General features: G+C 44.5%; 1 protein-coding gene across 5 annotated transcripts in view; it reads left to right on the forward strand.

Moving 5' to 3' along the window:
* Med13l (mediator complex subunit 13L) overlaps nucleotides 1-24,797 on the forward strand; it is a 230,795-nt gene that overhangs the window by 13,200 nt on the left and 192,798 nt on the right. The gene's annotated exons all lie outside the window — the stretch shown is intronic.

Below are 24,797 nucleotides of genomic sequence, written 5' to 3' on the forward strand. Positions count from 1 at the left end.
CTATTTTTAAAGATGCCTTAGATTTTAATATTGGCACAGAGCATAAAAAATATTTTAAACAGCCCAGTCGAGTGTTAGTGTTCTGTGACGCAGCTTTATCTAGCTGTTTGTAAATGTTTGATCTCAATGATAATGTTGTATGGTTTTGATGAATGAATTTGTCAGCTACACACATGTATAAATAGTATACTAGTTGGCTATAAAACAGCATTTCTAGGCCTTATTGGAAATACTTTACTTCATTTAATATCTGCTTTTGACTTGGTGGCAGACAGGACTAAGAGATGAAGGGTGGATCCCAGGAAGGAACGAGTTAAGTACATTCTGTGTTTCAGGAGGCAGTCTGAACAGTTTTAGAGACGCAACAACAATGTGGCCAGACTTGTGTTTTAAAGAGAAAGCTCTCATACAGGTTGTAATAAAGGTGAAATAAATGAGGGAAAAGGCTTTTTCTTTTTGGTGGTGGTGGTCGTGGTGGTGGTGCACGTTAAACCTAGGACCTCACACATGCTAGTGGGCACCCTCTTACTGAACTGGACCCCCAGCCCAGGGACAACCCTTAAGAGGATTCTAGGCACAGGACAATGCAGGGCCAGCAGGGATGAAGAGAAGAGAGTGGATTTAAGTAAGATTTTGGAGGTAGAAGTGACAGGGTGAGGTGAGCAATTTCCTAGGGGTCAAGTGGTAAACAGATTGCGGTTTTATGCCATTTGCATTCCTGTGCATGCAAATGGAGAAGGCTCGGTTGGCAGCAGCCCGGGTTCTGGGACTGCTGCTTTGAACACAGGTGTAGGAAGCACTTACCAACCCTGCCTTCCCAAGCCTCCCTCCCAGAACTGAAAGAACCCTCAGCTGGGACAGTGAGTGTGGGGAACATCAGTGCTTACGAGCTGCCTATTCCCAGAACAGTAAGACTTAGGAGGCGAGAGAAGAGATGGCAGGAAGGTGGGGGAAGGAGAATGCTGGATGGCTGGTGGGTACATAGGGCCTTGGGCAGGAGGGTGGTGGTGGTGGGGTGTGGAGGTGTGAGTCAGATTGTTGTGGCAGAGGAAGAACTTAGGAAAGTCAGTTATCAGAAACGGGCACAGAGAAGCCCTGACAGGAAGAGAGGAAGTGGGGGTAGGTGTGCTTCCAGCAATGGGCTCTCTCAGCCTGGGGCACCTAGTCCTCTGCTGGGAGCAGGGCTAAGCTGGGCAAATCAGGTCCGTCCTTCCTGTGTGCAGCGGCCGTGGGATGTTTCTTACCAGCTTTGTCTGTACTGGCTTCCTGTGAACTTTAGGACCGTGTGGTTTGGCAGGAAGGTGACGTATATGTCCTGCATTCTCTCATGCCGTAGTAGAGGGTTGCTTTGAGTCCCAGGAGACAGGGAGAAGTGCATGTTGGTAAAGACTGTCGCAGTTTATATATGTGGGCACCTCGTCCTCGCTCTGATCCCTTGACGTCTCCACTCCCAGCATCCTAGTCTTTGCTGCTGTGGTTTAGCACGGAGCTTTCTGATTGTTCAAGTTGGGTGTAGTTACTTGGAGTGTCATTTTGCCATACCAGTTTTGCCTCACATATTTGGAAATTTCTCTTCCTCCTTCTCTGCTCCCTCCTTCCCTCCCTGCTTGCCTGCCAGCCCCTTCCTTCTTCCTGTTTCAGCACACACCTGGAGCCTTCTGTGCACTACCGTGCTGTGACTTGGCAGCTCCTCGTCCCAGCCAGCACTGAGGTGTGCAAGCGCACTGCAGAGCTCCTGATGGAGCCCGTGGGTGGTGGGGCCTCTCCAGTTGTCTCGAGTGCACTTCCTGGCACAGCGCGGACTAGCCCTTGTCGCCTGCCTGTGAACTCATTCAGCCTTCCCAGGTGGGCACCTGGAAGCGAGAGTTGGCTCTCCTGAAGTTGTCATGTTCCTTTAATTTCTCTCCAAGCGAGGCAGTACGAATGGAATACAGAATATTTTCACCAACTACAACTAAAACTTCCAGGAAACTGAAACTCTAAAAATGACGTGCATCTGAGTCAGTCCATTGGCTGAGGCTCCCCCAGCACTGTGTTCTCGTCAAGTGTGCGTTCCTCTGCACTCCAGCCACAGTGCACACAGCAGGCTTTATTCAGCTGTATTCACCAACATTTTCCATGTGCTTACAATTTTCCTAATTATAATTGTAATGGAAAAGTAATTTCTTTTATAAATTAAATAAAATATTACTTAATTACTCTCAGATTCAAGCAATACGGAAATGGCTAACATAAACTCATAAAGACCCTCTTCTCCCTGAGGAAGACACCAACCAGGAGTTGAATTTGTATTATTCCAGCCCCCCCTCCACACACACCAAGTTCTCATGGACATCTCTGCACTCTTGCAGTCAGACTGTCTTACTAGATTTCTAAAGTAGCACATCTAAGTCACCCGTGAACTGGAACATGTAGTGAGCTGCTCATTTTCAGCATGAGCACCCCCAGCCCCGCCCTGATGCTCTCTTCCTATCCCCTCAGAGTGACTTTGCCCCTGAGGCTTAGGTGTGTTCCACATGTTGGTAGGTAGTCGTGCTGGGTTCTCCTCCTGCACAGAGATGCAGCTGTGGATCGGTCTGTGCCAGTTTCTGTACGCTCTCCTGACGATGGGTGATTTGTAGCTTTAAAAATCAGAGATGGGGGAGGATGACTGTCACCTCTTCCTGTAACATGCTTTTCCACTGTGTGTGTGTGTGTGGGGGGGGAGTGTAAATTTAGACACACCTTTTCCTTTTCTGTTGTTTTGTTTAACAATAACATCCTTTCTCCTAAGATGATGTACTGTTGTGTGCTTAACCAGCAATTATGAGGAGCATTAAGACACTTTCATTTTTTTCTGCAGTAATAGTTCAACAGTAGGTTTTGATAGACACAACCACGGGCTCTTCAAGAACATGTATCAGTTTACATTTCTGCAGACAATGCATAACTCCCATTTTTCTATCTTACCTATCCTGGAAATTGCTCAATTTATGTTTTGCTTCCTTGAGCAAATGTAGTTCAGTATTTTAAGTTTTGGTTTTTTGATTTCCAGTGAGATTATGGACATCCTGTAAATATTTCTGTTGAAAGTGTAATCTCTGCACAGGCCCCTTTCTTCCCTGAGTCTCTGACATGCACTAGGTGGGATTCTGTATTCCAAGGCTACCCTCCCATGCTGCTCATTTCCCCAGCTTGAGTGCTTCTGAACAGGAGCAGTCATGGCCTGCTGCAGCAGCTGCTTGCCAGCCTGCACAGTCTGCTCACCCCACTCCCCTGAGTGAGGGGAAAGCCTAGGCAAGAACCTCAAGTGCTGGAGCTTTGTGAAGCCTGTCTCCCGTCTCAGGCCTACCAGGACTTCTGGTACACACCTCCTAGCTAGTCAGGTCTTGACTGCTGCTGCCTGTCTTTTCTGAGTCCTTAAAATTCAGCAGTGGAGACCACATCATTCAGGCAAGTATGAGGGTAGGAATCACTGGGGCGTATAGATTTGCCTGAGATTAATGGGGTGATAATACAGTTTACATTTTTTAAAAAAGTTTCATCAGAGATTAATGGAGTAATAATGCAGCTTGAGGTTGATTCATACAGATAGGTAATAGTCTTTTTTTCTTAGACTTTATTCTGAATGGAATCATCTAGAAGGGGGAAAATTAGGATAGCTAATTGTTTTGAGTCATGGCGAGGAAGGTGACAACCTATGTAACTGTATAATCTGGAAGCACTTCACCAGCCATCTTTTAGTTTGTACAGTGAAGAGCCTGTCACTCAGGCCTTCATGTCAGAAGTGACTTATTCCAACAGCACACTCACGTGCTCATTTAAAGACACCTGACAGCCTGGACATGAGCAAGACACTTGGGGCAGACCTTTGTCCTTTGACTGTCATCCATTGTATAGGGTCCAAGACGACTGTTCAGACTCTGCTCTTCATGGTGGCTCTATGTCAAGACAGTCCCTGTGGAAAACTTCTGAACAAGGATGCTTGAGTGTGCATTGTTACCCTGAGCAGTGTGGAGGACCGTGTCTGCTCTCAGGAAAAGTAACGGATGTACTCAGGATGAGACCTCACTGGGGAGCCACACTCCAAGCTTAGTCCTCATGTGTCGCAAGAATTCTCTTTGAGCTAAGTTAATAAAACAAACAATCAAACAAACAAACAAAAACATTGTTGCTATATGTGGTCTCCCCTCAACCCCCCTGTACATAGGGAGACCTTGTCTCAAAGGAAAAAATGAAAACACCTAATGATGAATTAAAAAAAAAATTGAAATATAACTTTACTATATATAGCCCAGGCTGGCCCCAAGCTTGTGGTCCTCCTGTTTTCTTCCCAAGTGCTGAGGTTACAGGGGAAGCCAGTGCTGACCTGTGGTTAGGCTCACAGGCACCTCCCCACCACAGGGTTTCTCTGTGTAGTTTTTGGAGCCTGTCCTGGATCTCGCTCTGTAGACCAGGCTGGCCTCAAACTCACAGAGATCCGCCTGGCTCTGCCTCCTGAGTGCTGGGATTAAAGGCGTATTTATTTTTAATTTTTATAATATTACTTTTTATGCAGGATTTTTATACAGGAAATACACCATTTAAAGAGTGCACTTTCACGCATACCCATACAACAGCACATGCTTTCTTGTGCATGTGAGGAGTGCGGTTTGTGTGAGCCGAGAGGGGTTTCAGGGCTGCAGAAGGCTCCCACATGCCCTTGCAGCCAGGGCTCCCGAGTGACAGCTTTTCCCACCCTTAAACCGCACATCTGCTCTTATAAGACAGTAATTTTGCCTTTTTTGGATTTTTTTTGAAACTGGAACAGTATATAGTCTTTGTCTTTATACTATTGTTTAAGCACAGCATTCCTTTCTTTTCTTTTTTTCCTGTACAGTTCCTGGAATGGATATACCACAGTTTATATTATGCATTTATTTATTGAAGGATGTGAAGATTAGCATACTAATTTTAGTGTTTTATCTCTGTGAGTAGCAGTTTCATTTGGTAAAGGATTGCCAAATTTAACAATGGTCTGTTATTTGATGTCCCTGCAGTTGTGCATGTCCTGTACTCGACCTGCAGGCTCGCTTTGTAGAGCTTACTGAGCTTCTAAGACCATTAGACAGTCTCTGGACCAGCAACATGCCTGGGCTCGGGAGTGGCCAAGCCTGAGGACTTGAGTTTAATCCCCAGAACCCATCTACAAGGTTATAAGGTTATCTTATTCCACAGAGTTGTCCTCTGCCCTCCACACACATGCTTGTTACACCCACCTCTCTCTCATACACACACACACACACACACACACCAGTGACAATAATAATATTTAAAAATTAGGCTCTTTAGAGGACAGTAACAGTAACTGATTTTAATTTGTAATTCACTAGTAATTAATGAAGTGTGATATCTTCTTGTCTGCAAATTATGCCACTTACATATCTTTTGTGATTTGCGTATTGACATTTACCCCTCAATTTAAAAACGAAGCCGTTTTCTTGGATTGTAGGGATTCCTGAACTATCCCGTGTCCATGTCCATTGTCCATGCTGCACATATTTCTCCTCAATTCTGTTTTGACTTTTTATTTTTCACCTGTATTCTTTGAAGAACAAATCTCAAATTTTGAATGTAATTTATTATTTTCTTTTATAATTTATACTCACTTTGCTCTATTTAAGAAATCTTTGTTATAATAATAATAATAAAAATATAAACATTAGTGTATGTAGAGTGGTCACGCAGTGAACCATGGATGTTCACTCCCATGGGGTGAGGACAGAATTGAAGCTCCTGCCTCTACCTGGGTCCCGTGGATGAATCTGATTGTCTCAGCATCCTGGGGGAAAGGCTCTTGTTGCTGAGCCGCTCTTCTCTGGGGTGCAGGCTGGCCTCATCTCGCTGCCTCCCTCAGGTTGCTGTGACTGTGAGCTTCAGCCTGGAAGACCTCTGGAAACTTACATAGCATGGAAGCCAGCAGATAGCATTGTGGCTCTTGAACAGCGTGCGTTTCCCTCCTTCCTCTTCTCTCCTCCTCGTAGTGCCCCTCCCCCAACGTCTTTTCCCGAACACGTGTGTGTGTGTATCCGTCCGTGTCCTGGTCAGCCCTTGACACTGTTTGCTCCTTTCTCTGCTGTGCACTGCACAAGTTCCTGTTGTGCTCATTAGTGGAATTTTGTAGTGTTACCTTGATATCAGGGTAAATGCCCCAGCTGTTCTTTTCAAACATTTTTTCTTTGTAATATTTTATTTTTTAAAAATTTAAGTGGCATTTTATATGAATTTCCTGTTGATCGATCCTCCTTCCCATCTCTCTGGCTGTTGGCCTGCTGTGCACTTCTTGTTTTGTTTTGTGTTATGTGGATGGTATTTTCCTGCATTTATGTGTACCAGATGCATGCAATACCCAAAAAGGCCAGAAGAGGGCACTAGATCCCCTGGGACTGAAGTTACAGACAGCCACCATGTGGGTGCTGGGAATTGAACCTGGGTCCTCGGGAAGAGCAGCCAGTGCTCTTAACCACTGAGCCATCTCTCCAGTCCTGCTGTACATTTTGTCCTCAGTGGTCCCTCTTGCACTTGGTTCTGTTGTGTTCCCTATTCCCTCTCTTGAGCTCCCCTCCCTTTCCAATCTCATGGACCCTTTCTAGTTTCTGGCCTTGACCCACATTTATTCCCAGCTGGATACTCAGATTTTACAGACCACAGAAGAGAGAACATGCTGTGTCTGTGTTTCTAAGTCCGGGCTGCCTTGTTTGATATAACGGTTTCTTCCTTCTATTTTCCTACAAATTTCCTTTTCCTTTTCTTTTTCTTCCCCTCCCTCCCTCCCTCCTTCCCTCTCTCTCTCCCTCTCTCTCCCTCTTTCCATCTCTTCTCCTCCCTCCCCCCCTCTTCCCCCTTCTCCTTCTCTCTCCCCTCCCTCCGTCTCTCCCTCCCCCCATCTATTTTTCTCTTTTTTTTGTTTTCCAGACAGGGTTTCTCTGTGTATCCCTGGCTGTCCTGGAACTCATTCTGTAGACCAGGCTGGCCTTGAACTCAGAGCTGCCTGCCTCTGCTTCCTGAGTGCTGGGACTAAAGGCGTTCGACACCACTGCCCAGCTTCATTTTTCTTTATGGTTGAATAAAATCCCATTGTGGAGCCTAGAGAGGTTATCACTGGTTAAAAGTATTGGCTCTTCTTTCAGAGAATCCAGGTTTGATTCTTAGCACCCATATAGCGGCTCTTAACTGTCTGTAAGTAGGGGATCTGATGTCCTCTTCTTGCCCCCTGGGTACTAGGCATGGTGCACAGATAAATATGCAGGCAAAATACCTTTACACATAAGATAATTAAAAAAATCCTATCTCACTGTGTGTGTGTTCCACAGTTTTTTATTCTTTTTTTTTTTTTTTTTTCCGAGACAGGTTTTCTCTGTGTAATTTTGTGCCTTTCCTAGAACTCACTTTGTAGCCCAGGCTGTCCTCGAACTCACAGAGATTCGCCTGCCTCTGCCTCCCAAGTACTGGGATTAAAGGCTGTTCATCTTTTGTTGGACAGCAGGCTGATTCAATTTCATTGCTACTGTGAAGTGGAAATTATTTTGTCTGTTCTGTGTAGTTTGCCTTTGTGTGTGTGTGTGTGTGTGTGTGTGTATGTAATGCATACACACACATACACACTTTTTTTTAAAGACATGTCTTTCTATATAGTCCTGACCATCTTGCCATCTAGCCTTGATATAGGATTTTATTTAATCACTCTTTAAAAATTCATGCTTGAGTTTGAACCCTGGATCTTATGTTAGGTAAGCACCCTACCATTGATCTTCCTTCTTAGCCATTTAGTATACCTTCAAATTAGTCTGTTCATTTTTAAATGTCCTGTGTATATTCGATTGGGATTATATTCAATATATAGATCAAATTGATGAGACTGTATTTATAATAATAATGGAGACTTCTAGTTCATGAATCTGATCTAGTTCTCTCTCTCTCTCTCTCTCTCTCTCTCTCTCTCTCTCTCTCTGTGTGTGTGTGTGTGCGCGCGTGTGCACGCGTGTGCACGCGTGTGCACACGCATCTGTTAAGGTAGTTTTAGACTGAGTTCTGTCGGTGGACTTTAATTCCCAGATAAACCTAAGTTCATGGTATATTGATTGCCATTGCTTTTTGTGTTAGCTTTGATTTGCTAGTGTCTTAATGCTTTTTGTATTTATGCCCATGAAGGATATTGGCATGCAGATTTCTTATGATGTCTTTGTATGGCCCAGTGCCACAGGATTATCAGTCTTATGATTTGTGTAGAGCCTTCTTTCTTTCTTTATTTTTGAGACAGGGTCTCACTATATTGTAGACCCTGGCTGGTCTGCAACTTAGAGATCCACCTGCCTCTGCCTCCCAAATTCTGGGATTAAAGCTGTGCACTATCACACCTGGCTGTTTTCTGAGTTTGTCTGCTATACTTTTTTTTTTTAATGGGAAAGTTTATTGTTAATTTTGTAAATATTGATTTATGTGTTTGTGTGTGAAGACCCATGTGTGTATGATGGTGCATGTGTAGCAGTTGGAAGACAAATTGTGGAAGTCATTCTTTCCTTCTCCCGAATTTGTCCAGGGATTGAACTCTGGTTGCCATGGTTGGCAGCAAGCACCTTCTCCTGTGCCGTCTCTCTGCCCCCCCCCCCCCCGAAAGTTTGAAATTATGAATTCTGTGCTTTTCCTGTGTGGATGTGTGATAATTTTTTTCAAGAATCTTGTTCACTTGACTGGCTGCCTTTATTGACATAAAGATCATCTGTAGTCAGCCCCACTTTTCAGTGTTGGAGTTGTGCAGTGATGCGCCTCCCCGCCCCTGTCCAGGGCTTGTCTTTCTATGCCCAGCGTCTGTCTCATCTACAGCAGTGGTCCTCGGCCTTCCTAGCACGGCCACCCTTTAAGACACTTTCTCATGCCGGTGACCTGCTGTTATGAATCATAATGTAAAGATCTGTGTTTTCTGAAGGCCTTAGGTGACCCCTGTGATCACAGCATATGAGAACCACATTGGTTAGAGAAGTTTTGTCTGGTTTATGAATCTTTTTAAAGAGCCAGCTTTTTATTTGGCTGACTTTCTTTTTGGTCTGTTTCTTACTTTCCTAGTCATTCCTCCTCTTTACTCTTCTTACACCTCTCCTTGTAAGTCCTGATTCTGTCTGTCCCTTTCCAGGGCGAGCATTGAAAGCTAGAGCTCTTTGCGTTCTCTTTAATCAGATCTCACACATTTGATGGAGTAGAATCCGTCAGGAGCTCAAAGTACTCTGTTCTTTGCCCCATGAGGTATTTAGAAGTTTAAGTTCAGATTTGACAGGGAGTAGAGGAGTTCCAGATTTTTGTGTTGTTGTTAATTTCTAATTAATTTTGTTCAGTTTTCAATTCTGAACAACATATGAGTATGTGTTTGATGGTTCAGCATATGGTTCTTCTGGGTGAATGCACCATGTCATTTGAAAACTAGTGTGTTCCTCGGCTGTTGGTGGAATGTCATGAATGTCAGCGCAGCTTGTTGTTAACAGCACTGCTCACATCTCTCTCCACAGTGACTTTCTGTGTCTTGCTTTGTTGCTGAGGAGAGACCATTACAGTCTCTTCCTATGTGCGCGTCTCTCTCAGCTTTCTGCTTCCTGCCCAGCTCTGTTAGGTGCTGGCTCACTTGAGGTTTTTTATTTCTTCTTGTAGTGGTGACTTTGTTATTTTGAGACAAGGAATCTCTAGGTAGACCAGGCTTGGCTTGATCTCCCTGTGTGGCCCGAATGACTTTGAACAGGGTCTCCTCCTGCCTTTCCCTACTGCTGGGCTTGGAGGCGTGTGTCATCACACCAGGCAGGAACTGATGTTTTTATTATTGCAGTTTCCTCCTTTGTTCTAGTACTGGTCACTCTCATGTCATTTAAGAAATTAAAGCTCTCTTATAATGAAGATTAATTTTTTCTATCATTTTACTGTTTTTATGTTTATTGTCTTTTTAAATTTATGTGTTTATGTATCTGTCTTTCTGGTATTGGATGTTTTTATGTTTTTTTTTTAACCTGAGGAACTTTTTTTTTTTTTTTTTCTTTTCTTTTCCGAGACAGGGTTTCTCTGTGTAGCTTTGCGCCTTTCCTGGAGCTCACTTGGTAGCCCAGGCTGACCTCGAACTCACAGAGATCCTCCTGGCTCTGCCTCCCGAGTGCTGGGATTAAAGGCGTGCGCCACCACCGCCCGGCTAACCTGAGGAACTTTTGAAAAAACATATTTATTCTAGTGTAGCCATATATTTTGTCCATCAAAAAATTACTCTGTATTTTACCTTCACTAAAAATGTTTCATTTTATATTTTAATTACGTGTATGTGTGTATATCCTGGGAAGGGTATGTGCACGTGAGTCCAGGTGTCCAAGGGGGCCATAAGAGGGCGTTGGATCTCCTGGGGCTGCAGTTACAGGCTTTTGAGCTGCCTGAGGTGTGTGCTGAGAACTGTAGGAGCAGAATGAACTTTTACCCACTGAGGCATCTCTCCAGCCCATATACCTTCACTTTTTTTTTTTTTTTTTTTTTTGAGGCAAGGTCTCACTAGGTAGTGCTGGCTGGAGATCCACCTGCCTCTGCCTCATGTGCTAGGATTCAAGGGATTTGTCACTATACTTGGCTCCATTTACCTTCATTTTTAAAGGATATATATATATCTGTTTCTTAATCTAGAATTACAAACTTGCAGGACTTGATTATTTATCTGTTCTTTCCTTTTTAATATGTCTTTCTGGTTTTGCTATCTTCCCCCACTTTTCTTCTGGGAATGGACTCCAGGACCTCACCAGTCCAATGCTCTCGTAACTGAGCCCTAGCCCTAGCCCTAGCCTCCAGCTTGTATGTCTTCTCATTGCTCTGCATTTAGTAATAGTATTTCTGTTTTCTCCTGTGCAAAATTTTCTTGGACAACTTTTAAGAATTTTCATTTATCATTGTTTTCAAAAAATTTATTTTAGCCAGGCAGTAGTAATACATGCCTTTAGTCGTAGCACTCAGGAGGCAGAGGAGGCAGAGGCAGAGGCAGGAGACTCTCTGAGTTCAAGGCCAGCCTGGTCTACAGAGTGATATCTAGGACAATCAGGGATACACAGAGAAACCCTGTCTTGAAAAACAAAACAAAACAAAAACAAAACAAAACAAAACAAAAGTAGTTTTCTGCATGTATGCTGCTTATAGTTCATTGACCTCCTTGAATTAGAGATTTGTTCTCATAAATTTATAGCTAACCTGCTTTGTTCAGAAGCCTTGGGTGCAGTTTCCACTGTACCCCACATTCTGGGCCCTTGATCCTGTGCTGTGTTAGGGTGCTGGCTGCTGTTCCTAGGCTTTGCTTGGTCGTTTTACGGTTTGGTAGATTCTCTAGCGTAGATAGTGATGTCACAGGCTTTCCGGCTTCCTCGTGGCTCTCAGTGCTACCCAAGCTGCTGGGGTTTGAACCGAGGCCTTTCTGCACCCAGACAAGTGTCCCACACTGAACTACATTCCTGTGCCCAGTCCCCTAACCATCCATGCATACACACATTCTGTGAGTTTCTCATTTCAGACTTAGTGTGTTTGACCTTTAGACACTGAGTTTCCCGTCGTATGTTTATATTTTCTTTAAATTCTTGACTATATTTATAATAGCTGTTTTTTTTTTTTTTTTTTTTTTTTTTGGTTTTTCGAGACAGGGTTTCTCTGGTAGCTTTGCGCCTTTCCTGGGACTCACTTGGTAGCCCAGGCTGGCCTCGAACTCACAGAGATCCACCTGGCTCTGCCTCCCGAGTGCTGGGATTAAAGGCGTGCGCCACCACCGCCCGGCTAATAGCTGTTTTTAAAGTGCATAGACAGCACTTTATAATTACTTTATTATTCTCATCTTTGGCTCTGTTCATTGATTTTGTTCTAGTAATGGGTCCGTCCATTCGTCTGTCTGTCCTCCTTCCCTCCCTCCCTCCCTCTGACTGCTACACAGTGTGACTATTCGGCTCTTGTGAGTCTGTGCTGTCCTTTCCTTTGGTGACTACATTTGTGTTGGTGGCAGTTAAGGTAACTGACTTACTGTTTTCTGAGGCTTGCCTGTTAGGGTATTGTTAGTGTAGACTTTATGCTAAGACTTCCAGCGTATGGACCCTGCCCTTCTGAGTCTTTGGTCAGTGTGCGCCGTGGTTAACTGTTACAGCCCAGAGTGGCCTCTCTAGTCAGTCTTTGGCTTGTTGACTGTTGTAGTGCACAGCTCAGTGCTTAGGAAGTTTTGGGAGAACCCCTATAATATGGATTGCCTGCATAATTATCTTCTTCCTGGTTATACTCCACATCACAGGGGCTTCTCACTTGTTTGCCCTCTGTTAGGGAGCCTAGTTCTGCACTGCCTATTGGCCAAAGCCTGAATATGGAAATTTTATCTTTTTGCTCAATTTTCTACTTATTTATGGGAGGGGAGCAATTCAGATGAATCTTACTTTAAATTTAATTAATTAATTATGTATATGAGTGTTTTGCCTACATGTATGCCTGTGTACCATGTGTGTACGGTACCCTTAGAAGCTAGAAGGAGGCATTGTATCTGGCTAGAACTGTCCTTATAGTTACAAGCTGCCATGTGGATGTTGGGAACTGAACTTGGGGCCTCGGCAAGAGAATCCAGTGCCCTTAGCTGCTAAGCTCTCCTCAGCCTATTTATATTTTAAATGTTTCATTTCTTTGTGGATGTTATCTTAGTTCAAAGGTTAGCATAGAGTAATTATTTCAGGTTGTAGTCCGTTTGGTCTCAGTTACAGCACTGGCTGGATCGTGAAAGCAGCCAACAGCAATATGTGAATATATGAGCATAACTGTGTGCTAATAAAACTTTATTTACAACAATAGCAGTCAGCTGTACAGGCCACAGTTTGCTGTGGTGAGCAGATCTAGTTCATCTTCACATCCAGTGGAACTTCAGAGTCATCTCAGCTATTTGTCGGGTTCACTCAACTCTTTCTTCAATTGTGATTTATTCTTTACCCTGCTGTCTTAATCTGCTGGAGAGGATTGCGCTCAAGGACATGGAGCCTCTGCCCGTAGAGAGTGCTTAGAGTCTTCACTAACACAGTACTTCACTTATCAGCTTATTCCTTTTTGGCTGTATTCTTTTCAAAGTGTGGAGCTAGGAGTTAGTAGTGTCTGGTAAGGTAGAGATGTTGTCTAGAACCTAGACACTCTACTTTATTAACATAGTTTAAAATGACAGATTTTGGCCAGGGGAGGTGCCGTGCACATTTAATCCCAGCATTCAGGAGGCAGAGGCAGGCAGCTCTCTGAGTTGGAGGTCTACACAATGAATTCCAGGACAGCCAGGGCTCCATAGTAAGAGTCTGTACCCAAAAATAATTATTTTAAACCATTTTTTTTTAAAGTAAGCTTTTAGTTAACAAAAAACCTTGTTTGGGCTAGAGAGATGACTCAGTGTTGAGAACATACATTGCTTTCCCACAGGACCCAAGTTTAGTTCCGAACATCGTCCTTGGGTAGCTCAGAACTGCAGTAACTCCAGCTCCAGGGGAGCCGATGCCCTCTTCTGGCCTGTGTGAGCACTGTACATGTGTGCACAGATACACATCCAAATTATTAGAAATGAAATCTTAAAATTTGTGTTGACAAACAAAACTTCTGAACCTACTACTTCATTTACTTATACTGCCATGAATCCAAGGCCAGCCTTAATTCAGGGCTCATTGGTAAAGTGTTTACTTTGCAAGCATAAGGAACCTTAGTTTGATCTCAGTAACACCCATAAAAACGTCTGGCCTTGATGCAAATTTGTAATCCCATCCTCACCTAACTGGTACCAATGTCAGGTTTCAGAAAGAAGAAAGAGATGGGTGATGCCTGAGGCTAATCTCTGGCTTCTACACACATGTGCACACCACTTTGTGCATGCCCACACATACCTGCATACATGCAAGCACCTGACCACACATATGTAAACCAAAACCAGACAAATTAGCCTTTTGGCTTTTAAACACAATTTATGGGACATTAAGGTGTTCTTAAGTTTAGGAATTTATCTGTACTGTTTATAACTCTCCTTTTTAATCTTAAAAAATAACATTTTAATTTATTTATTTGTATGTATGTGTGTATGTGTGCTTGCACATGTAAGTGTGTATAGAGATCAGTGGACAACTTGTAGGAGTCAGTTCTCTCATTCTGTGTGTTTATTTTCTGGCTCACACCTGGGTTATCAGGTTTGGTGACCAGCATGTCTACCTGTGAGTCCTTATATTATTATTATTTTGAATTAGTATTGGCAAACTGAGGAATTAAAAAATTATAATGAAGGAAATAGAAATCAGTTTTTCAGGCTGGAGAGATGGCTCAGGGGCTAAGGGGATTTTCTTGATCCCTAGCACCCACATAGTGATTCACACCCATCTGTAACTCCAGTTTTAGGGAATCCAGTACACTCTTCTGGCCTCCACAGGTACCAGGCATACACATGGTGCACAGACATACGTCAGGTGTACATACATACATACATACATACAAGCACTCAAACATATATGAAGTTAAAAAAGACATCACTTCTTTTTTTTAATGCCTAATTCCCTATTGTATGGAGTGATACATTGTATTCTTAGGAACTAACCAGTCAGATAGGAGCTAGCTGTCTTGTCGTCATATGCTCTGAACAGAGCGTCCTTGGCCAGCAGCAGTGGTATAGCTCCAAGTTTGAGCTTCTGTGTGGCAGGGAGCATGCAACTACCAGTGTCCATTTGCCTGGGCGGGTTTTCAGAAGGCTCAAATGGAGGGAAATAGACAGCAGTATCATATGATGGATATACAATCTTTGAGGCCAGGAGTTTAAAGCACAGGCCTTTAAACTCAGTGTTCCAGAATCCAAGGGAAGAGGATCGCTGAGTCTGACGGTCACTTAGTGTACAGTGAGTTCCGGTCAGCCTGGGCTACTGAGGTACCGAGGGCTGCAGCGATGACTTAGTAGTTCTGAGCACTTGCAGCTCTTGCAGAGGACTTGGGATTTGTTCAGATCTCAGCCCTCACATGGCTCACATTTTACACCCATATGTAACTAGTACCAGGGGATCTGATGTCTTCTTCTGGCACCAGGCACACCAGGGGTGCACAGACATACATGCAGTCAAAATACCCATACAAATAAATCCTAAAATAATAGCAGTAGATTAGTGGTTTTTTTGGCTTTTGCATTACAATTTATGGGCAACTAAATTATTCTGAAGTTTAAGGATTTGTGTAGAATAACTTTGTAAAATGTTCATGAACTAACATTAGTAACTTGGCATTAATTATATTTCATTATCACATTTTAATTAAATTTTATTTTCCTTGTTTCCAGGAAGAGTTAAATTTCTACATAACCATCAGACTGGGCGCACAGGTGCTTGACTGAGGGAGGAGGATTGAGGCATTCTGAGCTTGTGTGAGCTGCAGAGTGGTTCATGGCCAGCCTGAGCACTTAGCAAGAGCCCGCCTCGGAGGGCAAAGTCAATAGCTGCTGGAGTGTAGCTTCGTGGTGGGGTCTCAGTTGGCACGAGGTTTTAGGCTTGGCTCTCCAGATAGTTGTGTGAGGTGAAGACTTGCGTCCCAGCCCCTGGCCCTGTCTTAGCTTCTTCTGAGGCAAATGCTTTTCTTCTGGTTCCTTACTATTTCTAAGTACTAATTAATCCTCCGTAATTTATCTCCTTTCTACCGTTTACAGAGAGACTTGTCCCTTTCCTCTTCCATCTTACCAACATAGTTGCACAGTATTTGGTTTAGTGTAGATTCAGTGTTAATGCTCTGTTCATGTCATTAGATGTCTGAACTATTTGCCTTTTGATTGTCTGATTGCTTTCCCCTTTCCCCTTTTCTGTGTCACTTGAAGATGATAATTATCTTTTTTCTTTCTTTTCTTTTTGTTCTTGTTTGTTGTTTTGTCTAGACAGGGTCTCCCTATGAAGTCCTGGCTATCCTGGCACTCACTTTGTAGACCAGGCTGGCCTCTAATTCATAGAGATCTGCCAGCCTCTGCCTTTCAAGTGCACCACTACACCTGGCCTTTTTTTTCTTTTTAAAGTGCTTCTCTATGTATTTTAACCCCAAGTTTTTAAAAAAAAATTTCCCCCTTCCAGTTATATTTTGCCAGAGAAACTTTTACATGGCCCTGTGCCCATAGATATGTAAGATAGATGTACAAGCCAAACATTTACTGATAACTATAAGAAACCTTAAAAAAACTACTTGAAAATAATTCTTTGGCATGCTTATAATTTTACTATTTATTAAAGATGGAAGCAAATTTCTATACTAATGAGGTGGGGGCCTTTTTTTTTAAACACAAATACTTAAATCTTGGCTGAATCATTTGATAGTGCAGGAGGTGGAGTTGATTAATTTTATTTTACAGTTGTCAATGCTCAGAATGCCACTTTGTATAAATATGTGGTACAAAATGGCAGAAGTATATTTAGGACCATTTCAGAAACTGTTGGGAATTCCATTCTTAATCCCAAGCCAACATTTGATGGAGGGAAACTGACATTAGCAGGACTGGACAGCTGGTGCAGCTGTGAGGAGTGAGTGAGTGTTACCCGTGGAGGCCTGGAGTTCCAGTTCCAGCCCCAGGTCAGGTAGCTCCAGCGACCCCTGACTCCAGCTCAGGGTCCCAGGGGTTCTCACTTGCTCATACCCACACAGACACACATACACATAATTAGAAATTAAAAAAAAAAAATTCAAAGCAAAAGAAACTCTGGGACTGTAACAGCAAGTCTTAAAGTCAGAACATTGTAACTAGTACAGTAGGGAGTGTCTTAGGGTTTCTGTTGCTGTGAAGAGACACCATGACTGCAGCAACTTTCTTTTTTTTTGGTTTTTCGAGACAGGGTTTCTCTGTGTAGCTTTGCGCCTTTCCTGGAACTCACTTGGTAGCCCAGGCTGGCCTTGAACTCACAGATATCTGCCTGGCTCTGCCTCCCAAGTGCTGGGATTAAAGGCGTGCGCCACCACCGCCCGGCCAACCACAGCAACTTTTATAAAGGAAAGGAAAACATTTAATTGGAGCTGGCTTACAGAGTCAGAGATTTAGTTCATTATCATCATGGGGAGAAGCATGGTGGCATGCAGGCAGACATGGTGCTGAAGAAGGAGCTGAGAGTTCTACATCTTGATCTGAAGGCAGAAGGAAGAGAGACAGACAGACAACTGGGCCTGACTTGAGCATTTGAAACCTCAAAGCCCATGCCCAATGACTCACTTCCTCCACAAAGGCCACACCTCCTAATAGTGCCACTCTCTAGTGACTAAACATTCAAATATATGAGTCTCTGGGGGCATTCCTATACAGACTGCCACAGGGAGATGGACTGATTGGATGCATGTTGAGGAATGATGGCTAGACATCTTTGGAAGTGCTTGTTTCAGTCGTCATGTGTCTATGAGCAGAAAGCTTTGTGTGCACAGTAGGAGCTGAGCTGAGCTGTTGTAGGTAGTGTTGGTTAAGGTTGTGTGATGTGGTGACGTGTGCAGTGCCAAGTACACATGCCGCATAGTGTTCAGAACAAAGGCTGTGGTGAAGTCATGAGATAACAGTGTGGTGAGGGTACCCGAAACACCTTGGACTCATATGATGTTGATTTAAAATTAATTTTTGATCATTGCTTGTTCAGAAACCTTTTACCATGGACAATTCTTTCTCTACCATACACGGTGTCATGTCCCACAGTAAGAAGCTGTCTTAACTGATCATCCTTCACCCTTCTTGTCCTCAGTTAGGTTGGGGATCTCACCAGCAGTTCTTTCTTGGAATCATCTGCCCCGCTGTGGTCATGTGTGCAGACAGAAGTTTCTGTCCCCTGTGGTCCTGCAGCTGCTCAGTCCCCAGTAAACACACAGAGGCTTTTATATTAATTATAAACCGTTTGGCCTCTTGCTCAGGCTTATTACTGACTAGCTCTTATGCTTAAATTAACCCATAATTCTCATCTGTGTTTAGTCACGTGGCTTGGTACCTTTTTCTCAGTTTGGCATTCTCATCTTGCTACCTCTGCATCTGGCTGGCAACCCCGTCTCTCCTTTTCCTCTTTCCAGAATTATCCTAGTCTGGTCGCTCCATCTTGACTTCCTGCCTGGCTCCTCAGCGTTTTGTTAAACCAATACGAGTGACAGATCCTTAGAGTGTGTGTGTAAGAGCACCCGTGATTGATGCTTAGCCTGGAGCTGTCATCCCTGTGCTTGGAGCCTTCTGTTGCTCTCCCCGTCTAACTTCTCCCTCCTTTGTGGCGCACACCCTGTGTGCACTGGAGAAGAACTGAGTGTTTGCTGTGTCCCCCGCACTGGTTGGTGGTTCTGTTCAGGAGTCTATGTACTCTTGCTGTCGTCCTCCCCAATTGGTCTGAGACACTGGGAGGCACGGCGGCACTTGACCTCTTACTCATGGAGGCCAGGGATGCTGTCTGCACACCAAAGTTGAGGGGACCATTTTGAGTCTCTTTTAAATGCTTAGAGAGCTCTTTTCATCTAGTATTTCAATATTTTGGAAAGAAGTTTCCACACATTGTTGTATTAGTTAATTCCTCATTGTTTTATTTTTCTGAGAGCTTTTATTTCCATAGTGGAACCCAAGGCCATATGGTCACTGGGCAAGTACTCTGCCATTGAGCTCTGGCCTCACCTCTAGGAGCCTCGTGTTTGTTGATTAATTTAATTTCCATCTGTCCCTTCCTGCCCAGTTTTTATTTTGTCTATTTTTTTGTGTGAGTTCCTGAACTTTATCTTCCATGTATTTTACTGAGTTTTCTTTTTTTCTTTCTTTTTTTTTTTTTTTTGGTTTTTTGAGACAGGGTTTCTCTGTGTAGCTTTGCGCCTTTCCTGGGACTCACTTGGTAGTCCAGGCTGGCCTCGAACTCACAGAGATCCACCTGGCTCTGCCTCCCGAGTGCTGGGATTAAAGGCGTGCGCCACCACCGCCCGGCCTGAGTTTTCTTTTAATCTCTTTTCCTTCAGCACCCCCATTGCCCCCGTCTCCTCCATAGCCCCCGTCTCCTCCATAGCCCCCGTCCCCTCCAAAGCCCCCGTCTCCTCCATAGCCCCCCTCTCCTCCATAGCCCCCGTCCCCTCCATAGCCCCCGTCCCCTCCATAGCTCCCATCCCCTCCATAGCCCCCATCTCCTCCATTGCCCCCCTCCATAGCCCCCATCCCCTCCATAGCCCCCGTCTCCTCCATAGCCCCCATCCCCTCCATAGCCCCCGTCCCCTCCATAGCTCCCATCCCCTCCATAGCCCCCATCTCCTCTATTGCCCCCATCTCCTCCATAGCCCCCCTCCATAGCCCCCCTCCTCCATAGCCCCCGTCCCCTCCATAGCCCCCGTCCCCTCCATAGCCCCCGTCTCCTCCATAGCCCCCCTCCATAGCCCCCGTCCCCTCCATAGCCCCCGTCCCCTCCATAGCCCCTGTCCCCTTCATAGCCCCCCCTCCATAGCCCCCCCTCCATAGCCCCCGTCCCCTCCATAGCCCCCGTCTCCTTCATTGCCTTGCCTTCTCCATTGCTTCTGCTTTATTGTCTTCGGAGAATTTTCTTCCTGTTCTTTGCTGGGATGCAGAAGGGCCAGCAGCTGGCAGTGTGCAGTGTGCGTATCTGGGTCTCTTGGCCTGGTGAGCAGGCTTCTTCACCTGTTGCTTATTGTGTTCCTCCTCTTCTCACCCTCTCAGATGCTCCTGTCTACAGCTCCTAAGGCTAAGAGCACTCTTGCCAGTGCCTGTCCCTGGGGCTGCTCACTCAGGCCCACGTCTCTGTCCTTTCTGAGCACTGGCTTCACAGCTTTTGAAACCCAGATGCTCTTTCTTGTTCCACCTACTGTTATGACTTTCTATTTAAAGGAGAAAACAGCCCAAAGGAGCAGACCCTTCACTGGCGCTTAGTGTGTTTACAGAGAGCAAAAGCAGATGTGTGTGATACTCGCCATTTTTGCCTGGAGTTGATTAGTTAGTTGTGCTTACACAGAAGCTTTCCCTTATATGTGCCATTTCTTTTTCCTTCCTGGGTTTGATCTGAGGTGATTTAATATGTTTACTGTCTTTTCCTAGTCTGCTACAGCTGTAATTCTGTCACAGGAGGAAGAGGGCAAAGGCACACTGGAGATTTTCTAGGGCACTTAGGTTGGCGGTAAGAAGTGAGTCCGCTCCCTCCACCATGGCCTTGCATGTGCTAGGCAAGTGCTGGACCACTGAGCTCTACCTCTACCTTAGCACAGTATGTTTCCTAAATCTGAGAATCTTCTGGAAATATTTGTCACTGATGGTTCTAAGGTTGTGTCAAGTTGCCTTTGTGAGTGAGATGTAATTAGTTTGGGGCAGGAGACTTGAGCTCATTTATAGTATGTAGGTCAGCTTTTATAGCTCCTAAAGCTGAGACACCCTGGGGTGGAGGAGGCTTCCTAACATCATGGAGTGCATTGTGGAGAAAGCAGGCCCACAACTGCATTTCTTACTGCTGCCGCTCTGGATGCCAAATCTCCTTCAGTCTTCCCGGGACCTCGATAGGTTTTATTCTCTTTAAGACCACTGAATCTAGTTTGAACTCTGGGGCCATGTTGTACATTTATGGTGTTGGCCATGAACCATCTAGTGTGAAAAGCAAGAGTTATTTCTACACACTGTACCTAAGGAGTAAGACTAAGAATCAGTGAACGATCTCTTTACGTCCTGAATAAGGTGTTAGGAAGAGCATTTGCTTTGATTCTGTTTTAATTTACTTATTTAGCATTGTTGTAAACTGACTGTAGTGGCCTTCTCTTCATGCTGGTAGTTCCTGCCAGATCAGTTCATCTTTCAGAGCACCCTGCCTGCCTGTCTGACAGATGCCAGCCACTGTCGAATAACTTTCCTCCATCCCCTCCTGTTAGATAGAGTAGGTAGTTTCTTTCCAAAAACTACATATCCTCCAAGAAGGATTGTGTGGACGGTCCAGTAATGACGTGGAGATGCCCGTGGCAGTACGGATTGCGTCTCCTGACTCTGGAGATGGCAGCCACTCTTAGGACTAAGTTGTTTTTATTGTCCCAGGAAGACTACCCCGAAAGAGCCGTGGACTTACTTAAATTAGAGAGCATGGCCGTGAGCTCTAGTCATTGCTAAATTGAGCCCATGACGGTTTCTTTGTGTGATATTGTAATCCTCCAGGGCTAATTTTTAACATTAGCCCTATAAAGGAGCAGGGCAGAATGGAAAGAATTTATGTTTCAAATTCAGTTGTAATTTAGATCCAGCTATGTTTGGGACCTTTCATTTGCCAGGTTTATGGTTATGGATGAATTATTTAACTGTTATGAGTCTTAACTTCTTTAGTTGTGTGGTTGAAAGGCTAGAGCCATGTGGGAAGAACTCATGTGACCAGTGTTACTTAGTACACCATGAAGCTGGTGGTGGCTCAAACTCTTTTGCTCCTTGAATATTAAAATTTTATCTTTTAAACTTGTATTTTTAGAACTTATATATAATTATGCACTTGTTTATTCTTTTTGACATAAATGCATATTTAGGATAATTTGAATATAGAAATACTTGAGAGGTTTGCTTCAAAAAATGTTTTTGGGAGAGTGAGAGGTGAACCTCTGGCCACATATGCTCAGTGAGTGTTCTCAGCCGGCACTGTTTCCAGCTCTCGGCCCAGAGTTCCTGCTTCCACAGAGCTGCACTGTGCCACTAGGCTCAGTGCTGATTCAGAGTTGGAAATAAATCATTAGATAGACATATCTGAGCTCTAGATTTATGCATTTGTTAGAAACAGGGAAAACAGGGCCAGCGAGATAGCTCAGCGGGTAAAAGTCGCTGAGCCCAAGAACCTAGTTGAATCCCTAGGACTCCTGTGGGTGGAGGGAGAGAGCTGCTCCTGTAGTGGTTGTTCTTTGCCTTCCCTAAGCATTCCCACACAGTAAACTAATACTAAATGACAGATGAAGAAAGAGAGGAGGGAGGGAGGGAGGAGGGGCTGGAGAGTTGTCTTAGCAGTTAGGAGCACTTGCTGACCCGTGTGATCCAGGTGCCCTGCACCACGTGGTGGTTCAGAACTGTTTATCCCTCCAGTTCTAGGGGAACCTGTGTCTGCTCTGGTTTCCATAGGCTTGTAGGCAGTGCACTTCGGTACACGCAGGCAAGGCAGTCATACACACAAGGCAGTCATACACACAAAAATCTTTTAAAAAAAAAAAAAGGTAGGGAAACCAGAACTTAGAGTGGAGTTGACCTTTTTTTTTTTTTTTTTTTTTTTTTTTGAGACTTTCTGATAGTCTTGCTGTATATCATGGGCTAGCCCCAAACTTGTGATCCTCCTGCCTCAGTTTCTCCAGTGTTGGAATTGCAGGTGTGTGCCACTGCACTCAACTGTGCGTTTTAAGTAGATGGGACATTTTTAATCTCCGTTTGTGATAGTATTCCTGCCACCCTCCCTAGGGGAAGGTTTGTTTTGTTTCCTTCCTGAGGTTGCTTCATTTTGCTCCGTTGCTTCAGGACTGAGGAGGCAGAACACTCCCTGGCTGGTGAGCAGAGCTGGCCTCTCTCTACTCCTAGGGAGCAGGGAGGGGTTTTTATTTCCCCTTTCAACAAAGTGTTTGGGTAACTTCAACTTTCCTCTGGACAGACACTAACTCAAGATTTATAGCAAATTGGTTCTTCATTGTTAATGCTTTTCAATAAAGACTGGTATAATACTTAATTTTGGCTTTAAAGCAAAGGAACTCAGTGTTTTAAAATCATTGGAAGTTTCTCGGTCCCTTTGGCTGAACTGGTTACAGAGTGTGTGATCGCGCTATGCAGCACTGACACTACACTGCTGGTCGGACAGCTTTGTAAAGAGCACAGCGGGCGACAGTGGCTTCCCTTTCCACCAGAGCAGAGACACAGGAGCTTAGTGCCAGGGCCAGGGTTAGGGAACCTTTGGGGATCAGCCAGCGTTTGCCTGCTGAACTGTGAGGATGCTGTAGATGCAAGTGAGTCGCTGTGCGTGGCTTTCCTGGGGACAGACTCAGCCAGTCCACAAACCTCTAATGTGTCTTAATTTCCTAACACTTGGAGCACGGTCACTGTCATCATAGTGATTGGTATTATTGTTGTTTGATGTTTCCCTTCTCTTCCCGCCCTGGGTTCTTGGACACAAAACAGTGCTCTTGGCTTAAGTGATGAGTATTCTCCGTATCTTTTCCGATTTGAACTATTTTGTTTTTATTTTGTCTCCTTCTTTGACATTTACTTAGAAATTAATTTGAGGCTTTCTGACTAGAGCACAGAGACATTACTTTATTAGACGAAACAGAGGAACTTGAACAGAAAACTAGACCAGGGTGTGGGCATAGCAGTGAGCCGATGAGAGCAGCCGTGGTGATAGTCAGTCTGCAGTGGTGAGAGACCGTGCTGCTTAGGGAGAAATATTCCAGGTATGGTGTCCCATACCTGTAGTCCCAGTACTTAGGAGGCAGGTGGGTCTTTGTGTATTAGAGGCTAGCCTGGCCTACATAGTGAGTTCAAGGCCAGCGAGGGCTACGTGGTAAGACCCTGTCTCAAGCACAGGCTCGCCCATGTGCCTCTCCCGCACCCCCAGAGTTAGGAAAAAAAAAAAACCTCTTAAAAAAAAGATTAGCTGTCCATATGTCTGTCACAGGTAGGTATCTGAGCTTACGACAGTAGTAGCGTGGTTATTGCTTTTGTAACCTTTCTTTTGAGTTGCTGTTTTTTGGGATAAAGAACTGTGTGTATAACCCCGTGAATGTCAGTCGGCCGTGTGAGTATCCGATGAGTCCCTGTTGTGTAGCAGAGGAGATGCTACTTTCCTGCCCTGGGTGCTTCTCTGATGAAAAAAAAATTACATAAAAATGACTGACTTTGTGGGAGGAAATGAAGGGTACTGTTGGGGACACATGGCTGTTGGGTACAGGGCCATGGTTGCTCAGCTTTGCCCTGTCCAGTCCATGGTTCCAGTTTGTAGCTACTTTAGTCAGGAATCCTGCTCTCCTTTGTGTAGACGTGTCTTTGATGTTCAGTTGGTCAGACCCCAACTTCAGGAAATCTGAAAGTAGAAATGTGTGGGATGGGCAGCAGCACAGCCTCTGCTTGTTGTTTAAAGTTCCCGAGTGTTAAATGTGTTTGAAAACCAAAAGGCCCGACCGACCGACCGCAGCAGAGGCCTGCTAAGGAGGCGGGGCTCCGTGCTGCATGTTAAGTGACACAGATCGGTTTGGGTAGCAGCTGCTTCCCTGAGGACCTGGGTGCTGTGCCGCCCCGGTAAAAACTCTCACCTCTTGAACTAGCTGCCGAGGTGGGGGAGCGGGAAAAATTCCTTGGCAGAAACAATGACTTCTACAGGCGGAGAAACTCTTGTTCCCAGTCCTTGGAACCAGATGTTTCTCATTGTAGATCTCCAGATTTGGGACTGTTGGCATATAATTCAGGGGCTTGCCATTCCTAATGTGAAGATGTGAAGTCTTGAACACTTCCAAGTGTGCATTTAGAAAGATTTTCAACGTTAGATTTTTGTGTTAGGAATGGTCAACTCTCCCCCATTCCCCTACCCCCCCCCCCCACCCCTGTTTTTTGAGAGAGTCCTTCTATGTAACTCTAGTTGTCCTGGAATATAGACCAGGCTGGCCTCAAACTCACAAAGATCCATGTGTCTCTGCCTCTTGAGTGCTGGGATCAAAGGTGTGCGCCACCACACCTGGCCACTTATTTTTAAATCTTACTTTTTTTATTTATTTGCATTAAAAATTTAAAAAGTTTTAAAAATGTATATAAGAGTCTTGCCTGCATGTATGTATGTTACTGGGTGTGTCCTATGCCTGTGGAT

Source organism: Peromyscus maniculatus, chromosome 23 (assembly GCF_049852395.1).
Source record: "Peromyscus maniculatus bairdii isolate BWxNUB_F1_BW_parent chromosome 23, HU_Pman_BW_mat_3.1, whole genome shotgun sequence".
Classification (NCBI taxonomy): Eukaryota; Metazoa; Chordata; class Mammalia; order Rodentia; family Cricetidae; genus Peromyscus; species Peromyscus maniculatus.